The sequence below is a fragment of the Ctenocephalides felis genome, unplaced genomic scaffold (assembly GCF_003426905.1).
Source record: "Ctenocephalides felis isolate EL2017-DRISC unplaced genomic scaffold, ASM342690v1 CF-g0.4_SCAFFOLD_03571, whole genome shotgun sequence".
NCBI classification, from domain to species: Eukaryota; Metazoa; Arthropoda; class Insecta; order Siphonaptera; family Pulicidae; genus Ctenocephalides; species Ctenocephalides felis.
In genome coordinates, this window is record NW_020539725.1 from 5,154,652 (window position 1) to 5,161,730 (window position 7,079).

The following is a 7,079-nucleotide window of genomic DNA, read 5'->3' on the forward strand; positions in this document are numbered from 1 at the left end:
TGCGATTAGCTGTTTGAATTTACACCGTAATTAAAATATTAATGGTGTTATAATGAACATTTTTATGTACATATTTTATATGGTGCATTTAAAATAGTTTTGACGCAATAGCGAAAATTCAAATTAATTCGATTTGCATAATATTCAGTCCATGTGCAGAACGCGAATATAATATTTGTATGCTTAAACGATAATGTTGCGTTTATCGATCACTCTGCATTTGAAATAACATAAATATTATCTGTCAGATTATTATAATAATTCGAGATTATGATAATATATTTAAATTGGGAAATTAAAAAGGTATATGTATGCATTTTTTGATTATCCTTTTAATATTATACTTTTATATATTACTTTACGAATTCAACTTAAATTAAAATTTCAGATTTTTTTGTTCAGAACATGGTTATTACTTACACTTTGCATAGTGAAAACGTTTATGATCTAACTAAACGAACAGCGTAAAGTATTACAAGCTTACTAAAATGAGTTTTAATATAAAAATGCATCAAAACGTTTGGATTCTAAATACCAAATCCCATTAATTAAATCGAATATTTACGCTTTCTATGTATACCTAGTTTATTAACTTCCCGTAGGGTAAGTCATAGTAATCGCAAAAAATCCAAAATGAAAATTTGTATATATCTTTACGTTTCAGAGGTTTCTGAATATTTTGGCACACCTTAGAAAAAATGGATGTATGTGTGTGTATATGTGTATGCAAGTGTGTGTGTGCGGATACAAATTTTCGTCGACGATTTCGGGAACACGGATGAAGCGATTTGAATAATTCAAAAAACATTCGATTCGTATTGATAAGGCAGGTCTAGCGGTTTCGGAGATCTAGTAAAAAAAGTAAAAAAAAATTGGCGGTCAAAAATGATTATTAGACATATGCACATCAAATTATCAGATACTTTATAGAGATTTTAACGATAAGTATAAATTTTGTTTACATTCCTATGGGTTAAGTACCAATGTTTATCAGTTAGACGGCTACGCGGCACTTACGCGCTTCGATATTTCGTCTCTATGCAGTTAAAGCAGTACGGTTGCTTTGAAAAAAAGTTCAGAATTTCCAAAATATTTCGAAATAAATTTTTAGTTTCTCAAAAATCGAATTTTTTCAGAGTAATTTTTTTTCAATAATGTTAATATTTAAAAAAAAATACTGCGGAAATTTTCAGTGTATTTTATATACCCAATAGAGATAAATAAGTATTTAAATATCGTTAACGATTCTATTGAAAAACGCCTGATACTAGTTAACCTTGTTACAGATAGCCCCTAGCATCCCTAATTGCATAACAAAAGTAGATTGATATCATGTAGATTAATCTGGAAATTCATCTAGATCAGCGATGTCCAACCTAAATTACTCTTTGGGCCAAAATTTAGGAATATACAAAGCACTGGGCCGCAACAAATCTGGAAAAACTAGTGGTGCATCTAGATTCTAGATAGAAGACTCACGTTCAAAGTACACATAAAAAAGAGAAAGAAACAAATTATCCGTGGAAAATGAACTACTATTATATAAAGCTGTCATCACATGAAATTAATATGGACCTACTGGCTACAGCTATGGCGATGTGCCTCAGAATGCAAACTAAAAATATTGAGAACAATACTTAACTCTCCCTGGTACGTCACTACTCAAACTTTCTAGGGCGATCTAAAAATGTTCACTATTTACAAAGCCTAAAAATAATTGTCATCAAAAAAAGATCGCAACAGATTAGAGATGCTCCTAAATAAATTTTGAAAGGGCATTCTTCACCCCAACAAAACTCAAGATGAAAAAGAAAATGAAAATTATATAATTACAATCATTGAAGATATATATTTATAGCAACAGATTGTAAGATAGATTGGTAATTGCTATTTTATTTCGCTTAGTTCTAATTTTAGCTCATACAAATATTGTAATCATTCTGATTGTTAAATTTATTACAAAAAAACTCAGCAAGTCTAGGATTTGCACCTGATTGCTCTTGTATGTTTGATTTGATTTAAATATAGTTCTATATCTTATATATTAAAATTGAGCTCTCTTTCAAATGTCCAAGTAAAACTCGAAAACGGCTAAACTGATTTGGCCAGTCTTAGTCTTAAAAAATTCGTTCCAATCCAGAGAAAGTCCAAAAGGTGAAAAAATTATTTCAAATCCGCCTAGAAACTTTACATTTTTAATTTGAAAATTTTTGTAGAAGCGTAATTTAAATGAAACAATGGACGGTGGCTAATACGTGAAATGTCAAACGATTTTGACAGATGATGTTCAATTACATTTAATAGGATCCCATGTAGAAATTAATATCGGTACAATATATTACCAATATCGGTTTTCTGTGGCCGTGATTGCCTATATTGCAAAAATATCGGCGAACGTCGGTTCTGTGATGATGTCAACTAATCGATCAGGCCAACGTCAGCCGATATTGAGGCAATAATCTCTATAAATGGCCTTGTCCAATATTGGTCTCAAACTAAAATAGAAATATTGATGCAATATTTTTTATCATCGGCTAATAAATATTGTCCCCAAATAGAAGAATAAATATTGATGCAATATTTTTTTATCATCGACTGATAAATATTGTCCTCAAACTAAAATAGAAATATTGATGCAATATTTTTTATTATCGGCTGATAAATATTGTCCTCAAAATAAAATAGAAATATTGATGCAATATTTTTTTATTATGGGCTGATAAATATTGTCCTCAAACTAAAATATAAATATTGATGCAATATTTTTTTATCATCGGCTACAAAATATTGTTCCCAAAGTGAAATATAAATATTGATGCAATATTTTTTATCATCGGCTGATAAATATAGTTCACAAATTGAAATAAAAATATTGATGCAACATTTTTTATCATCGACTGATAAATATTGTCCACAAATTGAAATGAAATTATTGATGCAACATTTTTTATCATCGGGTACAAAATATTGTCATCAAATTGAAAAATAAATATTTATGCAATATTTTTTATCATAAGCTAATAAATATTGTCCTCAAAATAAAAAATGAATATTGATGCAACATTTTTTATAATTGACTATTAAATATTGTTTGCATGTTAATTAATAATAAATATTGTTTCCTCAAATTCCTCAATCATAATTATTGTTATTATATTTAAAATGAAAAACAAAAATCTTATCTGGGATCGAACCCGAGACTACGACGTTAAGAGTCGGCAACGCTAGCGCTTAGCTATCGACTCAACAGAACGAAAACAACATACGCCAGATATATATGGCTGTAAATATTTAACCATGTAATTATTCACCCTTACAAATTAAAAGGTAAAAGATACGTAAAAAGTTTATTCGGACGAAAGATGCGGAATAAAATTACGAATAAAATGATATATAATTCAATATGTGTGTTCGTATAATTATTTTCAGATTTTTCAATTTTTCTTGAATTTTAGCACTGCAACTCGCCCATAGGCCAAACCGTTTGAAATACTAAGTTGTGATATGTGGAAGAAAAACTAAGAATTTTGAGACGATTCTAATGATGTATAATACTTTATACGGTTTCTTTATGAAAACCTCAAATGTTGAGAATAGTATAAAAATTCAGTTTTCCTTTCATTATAAAAAAGTTATAAATGTTACAGGGTAATTTATTTTAAATACTGTCCGATATATATAAAACTAATTGAAAACTTTAATTTTATTTACTCATACAATTATAAAATAAAAAAATAATAATAAATGGACTGGGATTTGAACCCCAAAATCAAAATCAAAAGGCTGCGACGCTAGCCATTACACCACGAAGATATACAATCATGTTGTAGTAACTCACTATCCTGAACCGCAGGTATAAGGTTCTAGATCTTTCTATGCCTTCTATGCATGACGTATGCCTACAAGAAGCGACGCGCGTCACACGGCGTCCTTAGCCTTTAATGCAAAATTGTTAATTATAGTATGTTTTAAGATACTAGTTTTGCTGGAAATAATCGAATAATATTTTCAGTTATGTGTAATGTGTAATAGTGTTATAGTGTACATTGTTTTCTAATGTGTGTAATGTGCATTGGTGCGAAATATATACCACAAACAAGTTTGGTTAAGTAAGCATTATCTCTGAAAAATATACAATATTTCATTTCTTTGTTGTTACTTTGGATTAAAATACAAAGGTTTGAAAGTTCAACTTAATTTTACGTCATCTGATTTGATTTGGGATGGATAGATTAAGTAATAAGTTATGTATATCTAACATAACCTTAGTTTTAATAGACGAATTCTTTTTACTATTGGTGAGTATAATACTTAATTATGCGTTTATGCATTGTAACTAATAGCTATTTATTTTTAGAATAATTACTGCTAACTACATTATTATTAGTATCTCTAATAAATAATCGGAAACTAGCTATTCGAAATGTCAAAATTTGCAAGTTTTCAATAAAAATGGTAAGAAATGCAAGATAATTTTATTTTTCTCACTAAGGATTTTTATATTGATCAGGAGTTTAAACACATTGAGAAATCAGTTGTACATATTACGTGAAATATAATAAAATATAACATAATAAAATATAACATAACCTAATCTTTTTGAGTGAAGACATACTGCACTTTCATATTTATAAAAGGTAAGACAATACTTGTTATAATATAATTATATGTCTCTGCATTTAAAACATATTCTTATTTATTTTCAGGTAATATTGTTGTAAGCGCAGAAAATAGAGAAACTGGTTTGCTTAGTAGTAAAATGTTATCGAAAAGTTTTTCATCAAAAGTTTGTAACTAAATAAGTTATAGAAAGGAAAGATATAAATTTTGACAGAATAGTCATAATGTTTGATTATAATAAATGCAATGTGGAATGTCAATAAATCTGTACATTTGCATAGCAAGATTTTAGACTATGATATGAAGTCATTATTTTTTAAGGTAAAAGTAGAGTCGAGTGCATTTTACAATCTCATTTTAACGCTTTCATAAATTATTCATATTGATAATATATAATGATATATTATAAATTTATTAACAAGGAATACGAGGTTTCAGATGACAATACAAACTTGGACAAAAATATTTTGGGGTTATGATTGAAAAAGTTTCCCAGTCACTGTTCTAGACGATGAAATAAATATTTCATAATGGATAATAAATATATTAACAACAAATAAAATATGTTCAGATGCTGTGAAATGTTTTATCGAGTGATGATGTTATAAATAGTTAAGTTAATTTGCATTTATTACTTTTATTACTTTACCTACCTTACATTTGATATATATCACGTAAATTATAATCGAATAATTATTCGATTATAATTTACTTGATATATATCAAATGTAAGGTAGGTTTTCCAATGACTGTTCTAGACGATGAAATAAATATTTCATAATGGATAATAAATATATTAACAACAAATAAAATATGTTCAGATGCTGTGAAATGTTTTATCGAGTGATGATGTTATAAATAGTTAAGTTAATTTGCATTTATTACTTTTATTACTTTACCTACCTTACATTTGATATATATCACGTAAATTATAATCGAATAATTATTCGATTATAATTTACTTGATATATATCAAATGTAAGGTAGGTTTTCCAATGACTGTTCTAGACGATGAAATAAATATTTCATAATGGATAATAAATATATTAACAACAAATAAAATATGTTCAGATGCTGTGAAATGTTTTATCGAGTGATGATGTTATAAATAGTTAAGTTAATTTGCATTTATTACTTTTATTACTTTACCTACCTTACATTTGATATATATCACGTAAATTATAATAGAATAATTATTCGATTATAATTTACTTGATATATCAAATGTAAGGTAGGTTTTCCAATGACTGTTCTAGACGATGAAATAAATATTTCATAATGGATAATAAATATATTAACAACAAATAAAATATGTTCAGATGCTGTGAAATGTTTTATCGAGTGATGATGTTATAAATAGGAAAGTTTATTTGCTTTTGTTATTGTTATAAAAAAAGTTTACTTGATATGTATTAATAAATATCTATTAAAAAAATAATCAATATTTATGACACTTTTGTGTTTTTATAAATAATCATATTTTTAATGCAGTTATATATTTGTATCATTGTTTATATTTAATAAATGAATTTCCACAAAAACATTCTTAATAAATTTACGTATATGTTCATTTCAGAAATAAATAAATAAATAAATAAATAAAAAATTCAGGTGTTTTATTGTTAAATAAATGACATTGATTTATGCGTTATATTATTTCAACTTCAAATCTTCAAATATTTGTGTAATATTTCAACATCAGTTATAAGTTTCAGAATAATTTAATAATTCAATAATTAATAATTCAAAATGTTCACCAGCTCTCTGTCTAATTGTATATTACCTTACCAACATTCAACAATTTGTAGGCAACATTGGTTCCAAATTTCCAAATATAGACCAATATAGACCAATGTTGGTTTACCTATATGGCCTCAATATAAAAAATGTTCAATTTTTATGACCAGCCGATATAGGTTTCAAATTTGACCAATGTAGATTTTATATTGCTTGTAGATTCAGACCATATTAATTTCTACATGGGATGTTTTACGTGAAATTATTTAATTATGACCAAATTGTGGTGTAGTAGTTTTGTTTGTAGTTTTATTTATATACAAAATCGTTAGTAAACGGGCCGCAAGTCTTACTAGAAACTAAATATCAACTTTTTTGAAATGTTAATATGAAAATGCACTTTATGGCATATTTTTCTCAAACACGGTGTTCTGAAAGATCTCATTTGTATAATTATATACTCATTGGTATTTATAAAATATTTTGTGGGTTTTATTATTTTTTATTTATGTTATTTAAATTCAGAACCTAGGTATCGATCAAAAGAACATTTTGTTAAATAACATTTTCCCAGAATTTATCGAGTAGATAGTAATATATGAAGGTTCAAGGTTAGAAAGGTCCACCACCGATGTGTCAAAAACCAGTAAAGTTAAGGATTGTTCAACAACAATATTTGAAAGTAGAAGAAAAAAAATGTATAACCAGCTATAACCTTGATT

The 7,079-nt window shown here is 26.9% G+C and overlaps 1 long non-coding RNA gene across 1 annotated transcript; it reads left to right on the plus strand.

Annotated features, from left to right (window-relative positions):
• Positions 1–4,435: 4,435 nt before the first annotated feature.
• On the plus strand, positions 4,436–4,744 carry LOC113387070. Its single transcript, XR_003368045.1, has 3 exons — positions 4,436–4,455; positions 4,511–4,637; positions 4,707–4,744. It is a non-coding gene; the product is annotated as an uncharacterized LOC113387070 (long non-coding RNA).
• Positions 4,745–7,079: the final 2,335 nt, after the last annotated feature.